Source organism: Equus przewalskii, chromosome 3 (genome assembly GCF_037783145.1).
Source record: "Equus przewalskii isolate Varuska chromosome 3, EquPr2, whole genome shotgun sequence".
NCBI classification, from domain to species: domain Eukaryota; kingdom Metazoa; phylum Chordata; class Mammalia; order Perissodactyla; family Equidae; genus Equus; species Equus przewalskii.
This window is the reverse complement of record NC_091833.1, coordinates 110,491,501-110,509,007: the sequence shown is the minus strand read 5'-3', so window position 1 is coordinate 110,509,007 and position 17,507 is coordinate 110,491,501.

The following is a 17,507-nucleotide window of genomic DNA, read 5'->3' as shown; positions in this document are numbered from 1 at the left end:
GGCCCTTGCCCACGATGCTTGCTCAGCTGCCCATTCCTTCTTACCTTATTTTTCTGATTCACTTTGAAGCTTCATGATTATGTTTCTGTCCCACCTCCCAGCCTTTCTCTAGCCTGAGTCAGCTCCATCTCTAGAGATTATTTTCAGTCCTCCACCCTTCCACTATTCCAAAGAAATATGTACAATGACATCAATCACGATGAGAGAGATTTAATGCCACAGGAAGTGGAAATTCACATAGCCCACCTTCCAAAATTATCATGGCTCCAGGATCTCAGGGAAGTTTGAATGATTCATGAACAAAAAGTGGTCTGTGACACCTATGAATCTTTGAGAAAATCATCATGTATACCAAGACTTATCCAGCTAATTTACTCCCCAATGCACAGTTAAAAACAGTTTAGCAGTTTAACAGTTTAACAGAGTAAAAAGCTTAGCTTTGCCTGTTTTAGCTATTGCCCAGAATGTAGAAAAAGACTGCCCTAATTTCAATAGAATTTTCACTCAGTCTCAACATTTTTTTCCTCTTTAAGTAATATTATATATATATATATATATATTTTTTTTTTTTTTTTGAGGAAGATTAGCCCCAAACTAACATCTGCCATCAAACCTCCTCTTTCTGCTGAGGAAGACTGGCCCTGAGCTAACATCTGTGCCCGTATTCCTCCACTTTATATGTGGGACGCCTGCCATAGCATGGCTTGACAAGCTGTGCATAGGTCCACCCCTAGGATCAGAACCAGAGAACCCCAAGCTGCCAAAGCGAAACGTGCGAGCTTAACCATTGCACCGCCAGGCTGGCCCCTAAAATATATACTTTTAAAAAGCAGTTTCTTGGATCAGCAACTTCTCTACCATCAATTTCATTTCCCCTACCTTTTTATTTTTTAGTTTTTCTTTTCTTTCAAGGAAACACAAAAGAAAGAACATAATTTCTAAAATAGATACTCTTGGAGAAAGCAAATTCAGATGCCAGGTTTCTCAGAGACTGCTAAGAATGAAGGAGACTCATAACAAGTTAGCTTGTCTGGTTAAAAATATGGTGCTTGGCAGGCAAAGCAGTAAATTTAGTTCATGAATATGTCTGCTTAGTGTCCTTCCTTCCATTTCAATAGTCTCCACTCTCAGTTATCTCTTGAAGATTAGAAATCCAAAAGGATGAGGTGTGGCAGACTCATTGAGTTATAGGAAAAATTCAAATGTGCAGTACCTATAGACCAATGGCAAGAAACCCCATCGCATAAAATATATAGGACAATACAAGACAATTAAAGGACATCCGATATCTTCAGTAACCACACACATAATTTGTTCAAACTGAGATATTTAATTTTTAGACGATCTTTCACAAAGATGTTACCTGGTCTGAAACACTAGATGATATAATTTATAGCAATCTTTCAATTCTCCTAAATTAATGTCTTCCAAATAAGTAATGTCTATGAATTCTTTAAATATTACTATGATTTATGCTGGGAGAGTTTATACTAAATGTAGTAAAGTTATAATGAAAGCCCAAAACATTCTATAATTTTGGAAGTCCTCATTGTATAGCTGTCAAATCTTAAAATATAAGGAAATAAGTTTGTGCTGTGCATTTACACTCCCTTTATTTCAAAAGCACCTTCCAACAACTACTGATTCACCCCAAATTTCCTACCTTTCTGATATTTAAAATGCTTTACAATGAGAATTGCTATTTAGGATGATCCCCTTTGAGAATTGTAATGTGCCAGGCCACAAAAATATTACAATACTTGTTAGAATAATCTGCCTTCTGATAATGAAAGAAAATAAAGACATTTTAAATATGTAACAAATCCTATGACATTCTTTTAACTCATTCCTCTTACTAGCTGTTTGACTTTAGAGGAAATACTCACCTTAAACTTAGTTTGAACTTTCTACAACATGGAGAACATAGTGATATTTACCCTGAAGAACTATTGTAAGAATCAAGAGGCTTAATCCATATAAAGCTCTTAGCAAGCAACAAATATTTAGCAAATAATCAATAAAAGTTAGTTATAATTATTATTACCACATTCATTCATTCAACTCTTATTCATTAATGCACATTTACTAAGCTTACAGTGAGCACGTAAGGTTCAGTGAACATATCAAGGAATAGTGAAATAAACAATTTGTTTTCATGGTGCTCCCTATTCAGCATGGGAGAGAGCTGTCATTAAAATCAACTGCTTTGGTGTCATGGTAGTTGTATAAGTAAAGTGCTATGGGAGTGCAGAGGAGAGTGGACTTATTTTATCTAACAAGTGAGGGAGAAGGCTTTTCTAAGGAAACTCATCCTAGCTAGGTCTTTGAAAGACGAATGGGTTTCAACAGACAAAGGAAGAGGAAGACAGCATGAAAACAGGCACAGAGAGGAAAATCTATTTTGAAATTATAAGTAGTCCTCAGTAGCTTGAACACAGGATGCATTGGATTTTAGGTCTGGCAAGGATATGACGTCACCACTCACCTTGTATGGGATGCTAAGGGATTGTACCAGTTAGTCTCATAGGAATGAGGAACTTGAAAAATGATCGGGGTTTTGAGGAAGGGCGATTCATCACCTATACAAATGTATGTGGGAGAGAGAATTCTGGCTTCAGTGTGAAGGATAAATTGGAAAGATAAAAAATGTAGACAGTGAGACTATTAAAATAGTACAGGTGAAATCATTTTGGCTAGAAGAAGTTAAAAAGAAGTGGAGATTGATAGGATGGGATGGGTGAGAGGGACATTGTGGAAAATAATAAAGACACTCATTTATTTAGGTAAGAGAAAGAGCAAAGGGAATTTTAAAATACAAATGAGAAACTTGAAGCTCAGATGAGTTAAATGATTTTTTCCAAGGTCAAAAATTATAGCTTATTCCCCTAAACTTTCTTAGTCCTCAAACTACAAGGTCCTTTCCCCAAACTGTCTGTTGCTTTTCTTTTGGCCATAAAGATCACATATACAATAAAATACAATTGTGTGAATGTTAACCTCCTTGGTTCCCATGATATATTGTTAATATTTAAAATGGAAAGCTAATATGTAATGAAGCTGGTCTCACTCTACTTCTGGTTTACAGCGTTCACCAGAAAGAGAACAAGAACAGTAGTGAGCTCCGTTCTTCTCAACTCCACTATATCATGCACATTTAATTAGGAGCAAAAATAGAAATGCATATTTAGCTCCTTATTCAGCAAGAACTGGAAAGACACCAGATTATAGGCACAGCAGAATACAAGGATTGACATTTTGACAAAGCCTACTTTCAGAAATGAGCACTCAAGAATGATGACTCAGGCAAATTACTCGTTAATTGCTGACCAGTTTTTAACTGGGTTAGCCCCAAATAAGGACATAAATTGAACTGGATGGAAGAAATGCTTGTTACTTGGTTTGTTTCAGATGGACTCGGCAGAATTGGGGTTAGATGACAAGAAACATTTTGAGCTGGATAGTGACGCAAGTTTAATGACTCAAGTAATTAAAGAAATATTTATAACATAAGGCATTATTCTAGAAAAATTAAATATTTTTCTATATATGTGTATATTAGTTTTCTATTGCTGCATAACAATTTACCACAAACTTTGAGCTTAAAATAACACAAATATAATTATCCCACCATTTTTATAGTCAAGTTTCCAGGCACTTATTAGTTGGGTCCTCTGCCTAGGGTCTCACCAGGCTGAAATCAGAATATTGGCTGGGGCTCTTCCAGGCTAACTGGTTGTTTGCAAAATTCAGTTCCTTTTGATTGAAGCGCTCAGCTTACAGAAGCTCATTGCCATTCAGTCCTCTTCACAATAAGAGTTTTCTGCTTTAAGACCAACAAAACAGCATCTTTGTTTTTAGTGCTGTAGAGTCAAAGAGTTGACTCCAACTCCTAATAACCCTGTGGACAGCAGAGCGGAACTCTGCCTGGTCTTTTTGTGCCATCCTCTCACCATCCAGGGCAATATCAGACAATATTCCGCTGTTATTCACAGGGTTTTCATGGCCAGTTTTTTCAGAAGTGGGTGGCCAGGTCCTTCTTCCTAGTCTGTCCTACTCTGGAAGCTCTGCTGAAATCTGTCCACCACAAGTATCCTGCTGGTATTTAAAATGCTGGGGGCAGAGCTTTCAACATCCCAGCACAAGCAGCTGCCACTGTATGACAACTGACAGATAGGTAGTATGGTTCCCTGATTGGGAAAGAAACCTGGTCACTGCAGTGAGAACACCAAATCTTAACCACTAGACCACCACGGATGGCTAAAAGAGTATCTGTGTTGCTTTAAATCTCTCTGACTTCTCTTATCTCTGACTTCCTGATCCTCCCTTACAGGGCTCATCTGATTAGGTCAGGTGGACCCATGATTCAGCCTTTTTGATTATGTTAAAATCAACCCTTTAAGGGCCTTAATTTGCAAAATATCTTTATCTTTTCCATATAAAGTAACCTAATCAAGAGGGACATTCATCACATTCATAAGTCTTTCCCTTACTTAATGGAGTAATCAAAACTATACACCAGGGGAAAGAAAGCTTTGAGTCCATTTAGAATCCTTCCTACCACAATACATTTTTTTGGTATATACTTCTGAAAGGTCCAGAATTAATGGTGAATAGGTGCAGATGTGTACTTGTTCAAAACACACTCTACTTTGAGGCAGGATGTGGATTCCAATCCTTACCATACTACTGACCATCTAAGCTTCCAAATTTTCCTCTAAGAAATGAAGTTATTAGTAATAACAATGTCTCAGTGTCATGGGCATTTAACATTAAAAAAAAGAAAACTTCTGACATCCAGTGACTGCTCAAAAGAGTGGGAAATAAATGACCCACTTGTAATCTTTGGCTGGGATATCAACCAGGAAGGCAGAAATTAGGTATTTAAAGAGTATAGGAAAAGAAAATCAATTGAAATGTAATCTTGAAGGATATGCAACAGTAAGTATAAAACTAATAATAGCTAATATTAATCAAGGATCCACTATATGGCAGGAGGAATACATATTATTATATAATTATATAAACATATGTTATTTTGAATTCATATAGTAGCCTATATTGCTATACGCATTTGCCAACAGAATCAGTATATAAATGGCAGAGAAAAGACTCAAACCTTGGCATATTTGGCTCCAAAGTCCACACACTTTCCACTATAACCAACCATCTTTGAATTAGGATTAGTCAGGATGTCTTAAATGGCAGAGTTTGGCAAAGTGAATATTCAAAAGTCCAGAAAAATAGGCAGTAAGTTGTCATTTTGGTAGGTTGTCAAGAGGTATCCAAAAATCCAGCCAACTAGCTTGGAATTTTTTTCTTACCTTGAGAAATGCAGGCAAAAGGAAAGAAGGCTCTATTTCTATACCCCAGGCATTGTATCCAGAGAATAACTACCCACAGAAAATAAAGTAGTTCCAGATACTCTATAGCCAACACACTAGTTCTATATTGCTGTGTAACAAATTAACACAAACTTAGTGGCTTAAAACAACACACGTTTATTGTCTCACAACTTCTGTAGGTCAGGAAAACGGGCATGGCTTAGTTGAGTCTTTCGCTTAAAGGTCTCTCACAGACCTGAAATTAAGATGTTGTTCAGGGCTAGAGTTTCATTTGAAGGCTTGACTAGAGAAGGATCTGATTCCAAATTTACATGATTTTTAGTAGAATTCATTTCCCTGTGGGTTGTAAGATTGAGGGTCTGAATTCCTCGTTGGGCAATTGAACTGACAGATGAAATTCTTCATTGGCTATTGGCTGGAGACAAGCCTCAGTTCCTTTCCACACGGGCCTCACCAACATGGCAGCTGGCTTCATCCAACCATACAAGCCAAGAAGGCAATAGAGAGAGTCTGCTAGCAAGACTGAGGTTGCAATCTTAAGATAATCATGAAAGTGATAGCCCATCATCTTTGCTGTACCCTATTGTTTAGAAGCAAGTCAGTAAATCCAACACATATTCAAATACAGATTATACAAGGGCATATATGCCAGGATGTAAGGTTCATTGAGGGCCATCCTGGAGTTTGTCTGCCACAGGAAGTACAGCAGAAGGGTTGAGAATGTGCACCTTCAGGCCCAACTCACCTGGTTGAAGTTTGGGCTGTCCCACTCAATGTGTGTGACATTTGGTGAGTTTGTTTTTTGATGTTACATTTTTCTCACTTGAAATAGGAGTAGTAGGGCAGATTAAACGAGGCAATGAGTGTAACACATTTACCCCAGCATCTATAACACAGTAATTCTCTGCTACCTCTTAGCTATGGTTGTTAACAATACATTAAAGTGTGAAGGAAGACATTTTGCATGATAGACTCATTGTGTATTTATTTGATATTTATATCAAAGCCATTATGTCAAAATATAAAATTGTTTTATTTACATCCTTGAATTTCCCCATCACTATCCCTCCTTTCTCATGTACTTGAGCTATAACTTAAGGTTAGGGATAATGATGGCACTTCTTTGTAACACTTCTCAATGTTGAATTTCATATTTTTAATATGATTATGTCTTTCTCACTAGACTGTAAGAGGCTTCATGTGGACTGACAATGCCATGTGTTCTCTTGCTCTCTTTTCTCCACTAGCACCTCGACCAATGTCTGACACATAGAAGACACTCAATAAAATGTTTAAGTGAATGACTATACGAGACCATGGATGGATGAATGGATAGATGAATAAGTGAATAAATGTTCTGTATGTTTATTGATAATAAAAAGATGAAATTTAATCATCTATACTTATATTACATCAAAATAATCCTGATCTAAAATTTCTTTTAAATCTAATGAGTCAATGCTTTATGTACACATACATCTTCTAGAAGTGTAGTTCAAAGTGGAGAGGTTATCAGAAGATCAAGGAGAAGCCTGGGAGCACAGGGTCAGAGAGGGCCAGCAACCTGCTCAAATGGGCATTAAATCACATTTATTAATTACCTAGGCCAATAAAATCACTTCAGCCCACAGGCCAATTTCTCCCTAAAACTGGATCAGGCTAACCTTGTAAGTGTTCACTTTTGGGATTATTCAGATACTCCAGTAGCCACGCTCTCTACCACAATCTATCTTGGCAAACTTTAACTCACAATTAGTACAGCGATAACATGATTTTGGAGACCAAAACAACAAAATCCCTTTGATATTCACGAATCCTGTCACCTTGGGTGGCTTACTCAGCTTTTCTTTGCCCCCATTTCCTTGTCTGTAGGGTGGGGCGAGTAAAGGTGATGTTGGAAGACAGTGAGTGTGGCAATGAGGCAATGAACTCCCCGTACAAATGCTCCAGCATTGATGAGTATTGCTTATTGCCGTTGTTTTTCAAGACCCAGCTCAATACAATTCTTTCCAGGAGGCCTTCTTTGACCACCTCAGATAGTTTGCCACTTTTACAAATTTCTATTGTTGCGTTAATTAAACTATATTTATCTACCCTTTCACTAGGCTGTTAATGGTGTGAAGTTTGATAATTGTCAGCTTTTCCCTCCAAACTTCAACACAGACCTTGGTAAAAAGCACGGATATTTAACAAATGTTTATTTGATGTTGATTGTGGGTGGAAGAAGGGCTTGAGAGTCAGGGAATCACTGACTCTTCCGTAACATTTTATTGATGGCATTAAAAATAAAAGAGAGTCTTTTTTGCAGTAGTTAGATAAGCCAGAAACATGGATGGGCTGATGATCCAGGCCTTTCTAGACAAAACTTTTCTTTTCCTTGAAGTTCCTGTTCAGGTATCCTTGAAGTGGAGCCATCTTTTTCGCACTTTGCAAAACTGGCTTTAGAGAAATACCTTTCCATGGGAACAGCAAGTGCTGATATTTGTGTCGCTCTCAGGATAATTTCCCCCAACTGTCTTACTGCATTTTCTAAATTATGAGCACTTTAGAAAAATTTTACTTGATCTTTTTTTCTAATCTATGTCCATCAGCTCTTTACTGAATTTATTTATTCGTGAAAGTGTTTCACATATAATAGACTGAGAACAACTTGTTTTCTCCTGGTTCCTTGTGAACACATTATAAGTTCAATTTATAAGTTGTTTACGTTAAAATCACCATTAATTGTCCCATACTAATTTTATTCTAGACATTAGTAAATTACAAGGACTCATGCAGATCCTTATAGAGCCATAACATTTTTTTCTGATAATAGAAGGAGTTTCTTTAAAAAGAAGTGTCTAAAATATAGATGCAATGGTGATATACTGAATTAAAGATTTCAGCTGTTTCCTCATTTCAAGGTGTTTCAGATAAAATCTCTAGTACGCAAATCTAGGTGGCAAGTAAACATCTATTTCTTAACCAAATAAATCTCCATCATTTATGAAGGGAGATTCACGTATTTGAAATATATGCTTATATCACACACTAAGTAGGTCTATATAGTGACCTGCTAAAACTCAATGGGAAAAAAATTTCTACACACAAAATATTAATCAAATTACCTCTTGTTTCTGCTGCTGTGGTAACTTCCTATTATACTTATTATAATATGATACTTCATATATTTTACGTATTGTGTTGTGTTGATTTTTTTTTAACTATCTACTGCTAAGATCGAAAAGTGAGTTTAAAACTTAAGAAAAATCGCTTTTACTTTATACAGTTCTGTATTTGATTTTCAAAGTTCATATTAAGGGCTTTTGCAGTAACTTACTATTACAACTTTAGCGTGATTTAAGAACAGAACACATATTGCAAGTCCTAGTGGCAGATTACTGTACTTAGGTGAAAGGGGCTGAGGAATGAAGCAAGATTCAGATGGAGAAGTAAACGTTGATTCGAATAAGATCAGATTCCCCGGACAGCTTCTGGAACTGCCTTGGAGTAAGTATATTATATGTAGCTTCACAGACATCAGTCAAAACTCTCACCAGGGGCCAGCCCCATTGCCAAGTGGTTAAGTTCATGCGCTCTACTTCAGAGGCGCAGGATTTTGCGGGTTCGGATCCTGGACATGGACATGGAAATGCTCATCAAGTCATGTTGAGGTGCCGTCCCACATAGCACAACCAGAGGCACCCACAACTAGAATATACAACTATGTACTGGGGGACTTTGGGGAGAAGAAGAAGGCGGGGGGGAGATTGGCAACAGTTGTTAGTTCAGGTGCCAGTCTTCAAAAAAAAAAAAAAAAGTCTCACCAAAGGGACTAAGTCCAGAAGAGAAGAGCATGATTTATTCCTTGTAAAACTGACAGAACATTCTTGTGAGCATCTGTGAACAACTCCATGGATTTACCATGAAGTGAGATGATGTAGCTGGGGCTGGAGACACTGTTGGCAGACGGACCTGATAACTAGCCTGATCAGATTATTACTGGTAGTGGGACCTCATTTTTCCCCCTAATCTGGTAAAATGGGGGAATATATCTCATATATCGTACATGCATACACATATGCATCACATGCATACGCACACCTCACATTTGCCTATATTTGCACACACATTACAGATTCTGGCATCAGTTTCCTTGTAGGAAAAACTAGGAAGCAAGAACTCTTCTGGAATTGAATTGGGTATATTTTTTGGGTGTGTTAGACACTGTTAGAGCCCTATTTGAATTCACTGTCCCTTTCACTATGCTCATGACCACTCCCGACTGCCAGTATCTGCATGCATTCCAGAGGCCTCCTTTTTTTACCTAAATTGTGGGAAGCCACTCTGCATCTAGATGAATGTTTGGAGAAATTGATAACCCATGAGAGCAGTCATCAGCCCATGCTTGTTATAAGTTGAAGTGTAAATGCTCCAGCTTCTTCATCCCTTGGGAGGAGATAAATCTTAGGTACACCAACTCCCAGGGTTTCCCAGAAAAAATATGCTTCAGTTGCTCACTGTGCTAGCCAGATAAATGATGCTCCCTTTATTAGTCAGCTCAGGCTGCCATAACAAAACACCACAGATGAGATGACTTAAACAACAAACATTTATTTTCTCACAGTTCTGGAGGCAAGTCCAAGATTAAGGTGCCAGCAGGATAGGTTTCAGGTGAGGCTGTGTTCCTGGCTTGCAGATAGCCACCTTCTCGCTGGGTCCTCAAATGGCGTTTCCTCTATGCTCGCACAAAGAGAGATAGAGAGCTCTGGGGTCTCATCTTCTTCCTGTAAGGACACTAGTCCTATTGGATTAGAGCCCAACTCTTATGACTTTGTTTAACTTGAATTGCATCCTTAATGGTCCTATCTCCAAGCATAATCATGTCGGGATTAGGGCTTTGACCTGTGAATTTTAGGAGGACACAATTCAGTCCTTAACACACCATTTAAGAGCTTCTTCCCTTCTGTGTATCACATCCTGACCCCCACCCCACTCCCCAAAAACAAATCTACTTTCAGTAAATATGTTGTCTAAGAATGTTTATGGAAGAGCTATGCTGAGACTTTGGTCATAAATGATTAAAACAGTTCCTAGGGTCAAGTGAGGGTAGGTCCAGCCATAGAAAAAATGTAAGAATCAAATGCTTACATTTGAGTTACTTGACACAGGATTTCTTGTTTTAATCTGCCTTATATTCTATCTGTAGGTTTATCCATCTATTTTTCTATCTATCATCTTTCTATCTTGACAGGGTTACTTTTGCAAACATCAAAGCCACACAGAATTCTCCAAGATAGTTCCTTTCCAAAAGATTCTTTATAAATAAATTATAGGCAGGAGGCTGAAGTTTCCGACTGTTATTAAGACTCCATTCAGAGTAAAATTTGATTTTTTCTGTTTTGATGGCAGCACCTCAGCAGGATTCCAAGGCAGCGATTTTTGCAGAGCCAAATCATTATTCAGGAGTCAGATTTATTTCGAAGGCACACCAAGAATCCTCAACTCTGAGCGGTGGCATATCTCACTCCAATTAGGGGAAGCAGGAAGCACTCCTTTCCCTCATGGCCATGCAGAGATGGAGTTACTCCTGGAGAGGAGGAAGAAAGAGGATGGAAGTCCAATGTACTGATGATGAATTTCTAAGGAAACATTCTTCATGAATCTTACATATGAAGCTGAAAAGTAGCATGTCTAATTAGGGCCTTGTGACTGGAAATAAAAGGAAATGTGGAGTTCACAGGAATCTTTTTAGGACACCCTGAGGTCATGAGTCTCCTAAGTTTTCACAGTGAACTTTGTGGGGAGATCTATGAACTAAGGCTCTGAAGACAAAAATTTAAGGCATAGCTCTTCTGCTAGTTGCATGACTCTAAATCATACCGTCTTCTTGGGCCTCAGTTTCTTTGTGTGTAATTGAAATTTATCTCTTCAAGCAACCGGAAGAGAGAAAGTATGAGTACTAGGACAACTGAAAGGAATGATGCACCTGAAATCCTTAAATGGTGGCTGGATGAAATAACTCAGTGATAAAATTGCTAATGATGTTATCTATAGGTATCACTATTTAGTATTTAAAAAATAGTCTTTTGTGAGAAAGCCACATCATCTCTGTGGTATCATTCCCAATTAGGCATATCCATAAATTAATATTACTCAATTTAATCGTGAGAAAATTCAGGCAAACCTATATTGAAAGTTATCCTACAAAATAACGGACAAGTACTGTTCAAAACATCCAAGGTCATGAAAGACAAGGAAAGTGTGAGGAACTGTCACAGATAGAGAAAGCTGGGGAGATAAGATAACTAAATGAAATCAGGATCCTGGATTAAATTCTGGAACCGAAGAAGAACATTAATGGAAAAACTGGTGTAATCAAAATAAAGTCTGCATTTTAGTTTTTTTTTTTTTAAAGCCATATAGAAACAAAAACAAACATAAACAGTTTTGACCCTCAAAAGGAGTCAAATAATCAACCTAGTGCTGTTGCTACAGTGTTAGGAGCTGTGGGGACTCATTTCACTACAAACTTTCTGTGCAGCTTTGGGCCATTTGTTTTCATTACATGAAATCTTATGAGTTTCTTGATTGATATATATATTAAATTCAAGAATTAATTCTGCAAAAAACTTCTTAGTAATAACTTGGTTTCTAGTAACGATACTTGAATAACTACCAACAAAGGCAAGAAAATAATTTATCCCCTACATTCTTTTCTCAATATGCATTGCCCATTAAGCAGGTCCTAGATGAATAATATATGAATCAGTAGAACAATCCACTTGGATTATCCTGGATCGTGCTCGTGTGTGCATAGCATTATCGCCACCATTACTCTCAATATCATCAGGACTTTAAAATTTCAAAAATTGGAAGTGTCATATGAAAAACCATTTTCCTTCTCTGAGCCTCAGTTTCCCCTTTGGTAAAATCAACGGGTTTTATTCAAAGTTGTCTAAGTGTAACATTCCAAAGTTATTTCTTGTTAAAGAATGATTAGCATCGCCAAGCGTGGGTATAGAGATGTATTAATTTGAGCTACTGCTTTAAAGAATCCATAATATATGTAGTATGGGCAAGAAAAATAGGGCAGCAAAAAATGATCACCTGGGAAATATTGATGATCCCTTTGATAAGTCTTCATTTTAATTAGAATGTCCTGTTTCAATCTATAATACATTTAACCTCTGAAATTCAATTTCCCAAGGTTCTTGGTTAGGATGCTCCTATTCAAGGCTGTGACACAGGACGGAAATCTCAGCTGGTGTGAAGATGCTTTTGTAGGAATACATATGTGAAGAAAGATAAACGGAAAAAAAGTACCAAGTAAAGACAACTGCTTCATTGTTTTTCTTTTTTTATTTTCAAGAAAATACTGAGCTTAGGTGGAAAATATATTTTTTAGTACTCCTTACATTTTCCATAGCCCATCACTGCCTTTTCACCGAATGTCTAACAACTGAAGATGGGAAAAGTTTGAATTAATCTGTCAGGGCCCACTTGTAAAGCAGTCGTGTCTCAGTTCTATAATAGGAACACAGCTGCTTTTTTCTCATGGAAATGAGATTTTCAAGTCTTAAAAAAAAATGCCCGGCAACTTTAAAGGAGAAAATACAGAATATTTATAAGTGCATGGTGCTTTTAGAGTGGAAATACTTTTATTAGAGGAGAGCACACTTTTCAGATATCTATTCTAAAAATAAACATTCCAATTTTCCAATCACAAAGATGTGTCTCAACGTGTTGGCCCCAGTCATAGTGAGAAATTACAGTTTCCTTCTGTTTACTGTTTATGTCTGAATCGTGTAAACATGATCATAAATAACCTAATTTGTGTTTGTACATGGAATATGCATGATTTTGAATATTCGTTTCATGCATGCTGTAATAAACTGCTACTTTTGCTGAGTGTGTGTTTATAAAGATTATTCCGTTCTACTAAAGAACAGATTTTTCGAGAAAATGAAAACTTGTCATTTAAGATAGTATTAAAAAATGTCAGGAGACATGCAAAGGGATAAAAATAAGCAAACCAAATACCGATCAAAACTAAGGAGAGAAAACAGGGGAAGAGGAAAAGAGGAAGTTATCCTGAGAGTTACATCCGAACAGACTCCCAGAGTACATGAAATGCTGGTGGTTGACACATATACTATTTTTTAAATATACTGTTACTGATTGAAGTCTGGATGGCAGAATAGGAGGAACATAAATTTAAATCAAGGGACCTGGTTTTGAATCAAATTTTGTTGTTAATTGCTTTGCACTTTGTAATTAGTTAGAAGATGAGTCATTTTGACACTCATTTGTCCCCAACAAACCTGAAATCCTCTGAATTTTCATGACGTAAGGTCTGACCATGGCAGGATAAAACAATATCTTCAAATTGTGTTCAAACATTTGAGTTATTTTAGAGTAAGCATGCTGAAAGGGCCATCGATTTACAAAAGAGAGACATTCATTTACTCAAAATAGAGTAATTGAGCACATACTCTGTTCTAGACACTGTTCTAAGAGGAAATACAGCAATGTATACAACAGTCTCTGCTCTCGGAGAGCTGCTATTCTGGTTGGGAGTGAGACAGACAATAAATACACTAATAAACAGACATGTCCATTAATAAGTATTATGTTGAAAAATCCAACAGGGCAAGGTAAAACACCAAGATAAGAGAATGACTGTCCCATTTATTGAATACTTATAATGTGAAGTTATTTCATATACATTTTTTCAATCCCAATAGTCACAAAAATTAACATCATTTCCATTTCACAGAAGACTGTAGATACCGAAATGTATCTTTGTCAAAGTTTCACAGTGCAGAAATGCAAAGTGGGTATTCATACTGGTATCCTGGCCACAGAGTCTTTTTCTACAACATGACACAATCCCATTGACCTCACAAGTACTACGAATAATTTTTTCACAGAAAACAATTCCCTGACCCTTAACCTCCTTTGATTTACAACGGCAGGAAGCATTCCAGCAGATATCTGCCAGGAAGCTAAGAAGTGTTTTTTAAAACACATTTCTAAATCAGTACTTCTATACAAGGAAAACATCACATGTCCAGAATGGTTAATCTATGCTACATTCAGTAAATATTTAGAATGCCCCTACTCTAGTACCAGGCACTGCTCCAGACAACTGAGGTGCTGCCACGCACAAACACATTCTGGTACGATGGTCACTGCACTTGCTGCACAGGGCATCTGGAAGTGGATAACCACAAGGTAACAGACAGGCAAAAATAGTGTGATGGAAGAGGTGTTATAGAATATAGGAGGTGTACCTAACTTGAATTTGGAGATCAAAATCGTAAGGGATAAAGTTAATTGAATATCACTGTGTTGGAAATTTGTACATACCTTTATGCCTATTCTTAAACGAGTACCAATTAGCTACTGAGAACATTGAAGTCAGTCTTCTAATAAGTGCAAGGTAATTTAATGGCCTCAAGTCCATCAACTCTTAACTAGTACTTTCTGGCTATGTCCTTGAGTAAATAATTTATTTTCTCTAAATAATAGGTTCTTCATCTGTTTTAAGAGGCTGGTAAAACACACTCAGATTTCTTTGTAGTATTGGATGTGAAATGACAGAGAGAGAATGGATGTGAAATAACTTAGTGAGTCATGATATTTATATGTTATTATAATTCACTATAAAGACTATAAAGTACAATTTGATCAATTTAATATACCTATAAATGAAGAGAAAACTAGTTAGCAAGTCATTACATGATATATACCATATATCTGATGTTGAGGGAGAAGGCGCTATGAGAGATGTCATTCCAGAGCAGACAATCAATGGATGGATTTGATTGGGTTGGCTTCAAGTGTAGAACGTACATATGACACTGCACTGAAAACATTTATAAGGCAAATTGATTTGATTTGTACCATGTGCCCTGAGCACTTCTTTTCTTTGTATAACTTTCCAGAGCTATTCCACTTTACCTCAGGGTAGTTTTGACAGCTTCAATGATGACTACATCATAGATAATTAGAAATGTAAGCTTTTGCCTTTTCCTATTTTCTATGTAACGTGTATTAAACTTCCAGGCTTACTTTCTTTTGAGGTATGGATACTGAATCATGGTGAAAAATACAATATGAATTATTAAGATAAATAGTGTAGAAGCGCTCAACACACAACTTAACATTTGCTACATGCTTATTATATGCCATACTGCCTTAGTCAGCTCAGGCTGCTATAAAAAGTACCATGAGCTGGGTGGTTTAAACAACAGAAATGTATTTCTCAGAGTTCTGGAGACTGGGAAGTCCAAGAACAAGGTTCTGGCAGGTTCAGTGTCTGGTGAGAGCCTGATCTAGTTCATAGACAGCCACCTTTTCATGGGTGTCCTCATATGGTGAGAAGGGGTGAGAGAGCTCTCTGGGGTCTCTTTCATAAGGGCATTCATTGCATTCATGAGGGTTCCACCTTCATGACCTAATCACCTCCCAAAGGCCCAACCTTCACACTGGCAGTTGGGATTTCAACATATAAATGTTGGGGAACACAAACACTCCATCCATAATACGCGCTTTCTGTTGTGCTAGTTTGGGTTCCCCTAGAAGCAGACTCTGAGACAAGGACTAAAGCACAAGTGGTTTAATTGAGAGATGACTCTAGGAAATGTACGTATGGGAATAGAGAAAAATGTGACAGAGAAAGCAAAAAAACCTATGAAAGGTATGTTGTCAGCAAATTACTACTGAGGGCTTAATTTCCCTGGGGAAGCTGGAAGACAATACAAAACAGCACTTTAGATGTATCCTACCCAAGGGAGAGAGAATTGGGTTTTTAAAGGCCAGCTCCCAAAAGTCACAGTACAGTCCTGCTGTTGAGGAAGGAAGCATACACTCTGCCCATTTTCAGGCAGAAAAGACTCAGTAGTGAGTTAAACCATCAGGCAAGGAACAGTAAATGCTGGTAGCTGGAAGTTGAACAGTCATTCCCCAAAATGGTAAGGGATGTGAATTTGTCACTGACAGCAACTTTACACATATTACATAATAAATTTTCATAACTCCATGCAATCAGTATTATTCTCACTCCTACTTTATAAATAAGGAAACTGATGTTCAGAGAAGTTAGTTAATTTGCTCACAGTCACACAGGTAGTAAGCAAAGATGCTGGGTTCCAAACCCTGAATGTCATCCTACTTCAGTGCTCCAATTCTGGACCTTTCATCTACATTCCTTACTTGGCAGCTAGTGAGTTGGAAAAGTTGGCTCTCTCTGGGGCTAATTGGAAGAAGCTATAAATTAAAATATGCGAATAGCCTGCAATAGTTTTTGAAAATGGATTTAGAAATAAATGAATCTCTAAAATGGGGTAGTATAAACCTCTATGTCTCTCGCTCTCTTTTTTTGTTTTTAAAGATTGGCACCTGAGCTAACAACTGTTTCCAATCTCTTTATTATTATTATTGTTTTACTTTTCTCCTTTTTTTCTCCCCAAATCCCCCCCAGTATATAGTTATATATTTTTGTTGTGTGTCCTTCTTCTTGTGGCATGTGGGATGCCACCTCAGCATGGCTTGATGAGCAGGGCCATGTCCGTGCCCAGGATCCTAACCAGCAAAGCCCTGGGCCGGAGAAGCAGAGCTCACGAACTTAACCACTCTGCCACGGGGCCGGCCCCTCTCTCTCTTTTTTAATGTCCTTAAATATTTGTTGCAGTGGGCTGACGTTACAGTCATGTTTTGTGTATGCATGTGTGGGGGACATCAAAGTGGGACATGCCTAACATATATAAACTTTGGGAAAATTTTACTCTTAGAGCCATCATCTATTCCTAAGACGCTAATGAACATTGTAAGTTCAATAAATTCTCCTTAGCTTTGACAATCTGAACTGGAACTCGACACTGGATCTCAGGAAGCCATAGCTTTTAAGGAGAAGGAAAAATTCAAATAACAACAGAATACAGAACTACAAAAGGTAGAGAGGAAAAGAAAAGTCACTCCAGGTGATAAAATTTGATATGAGGATATTTGTGGGAGCAGGACACTGCAGAGTGCTTTCTAAGGATATGAGCAAAACAGTTTTATAGAATGGAATTTATGAGAAATATGGGATTCAAGGTCAAAATGCTATATTAAGGCCAGATTGTGGGGCCTGCTGCTTGCCAGGCTTAGAAGTTTGAATTTTACCTCATCGCTTAGGAC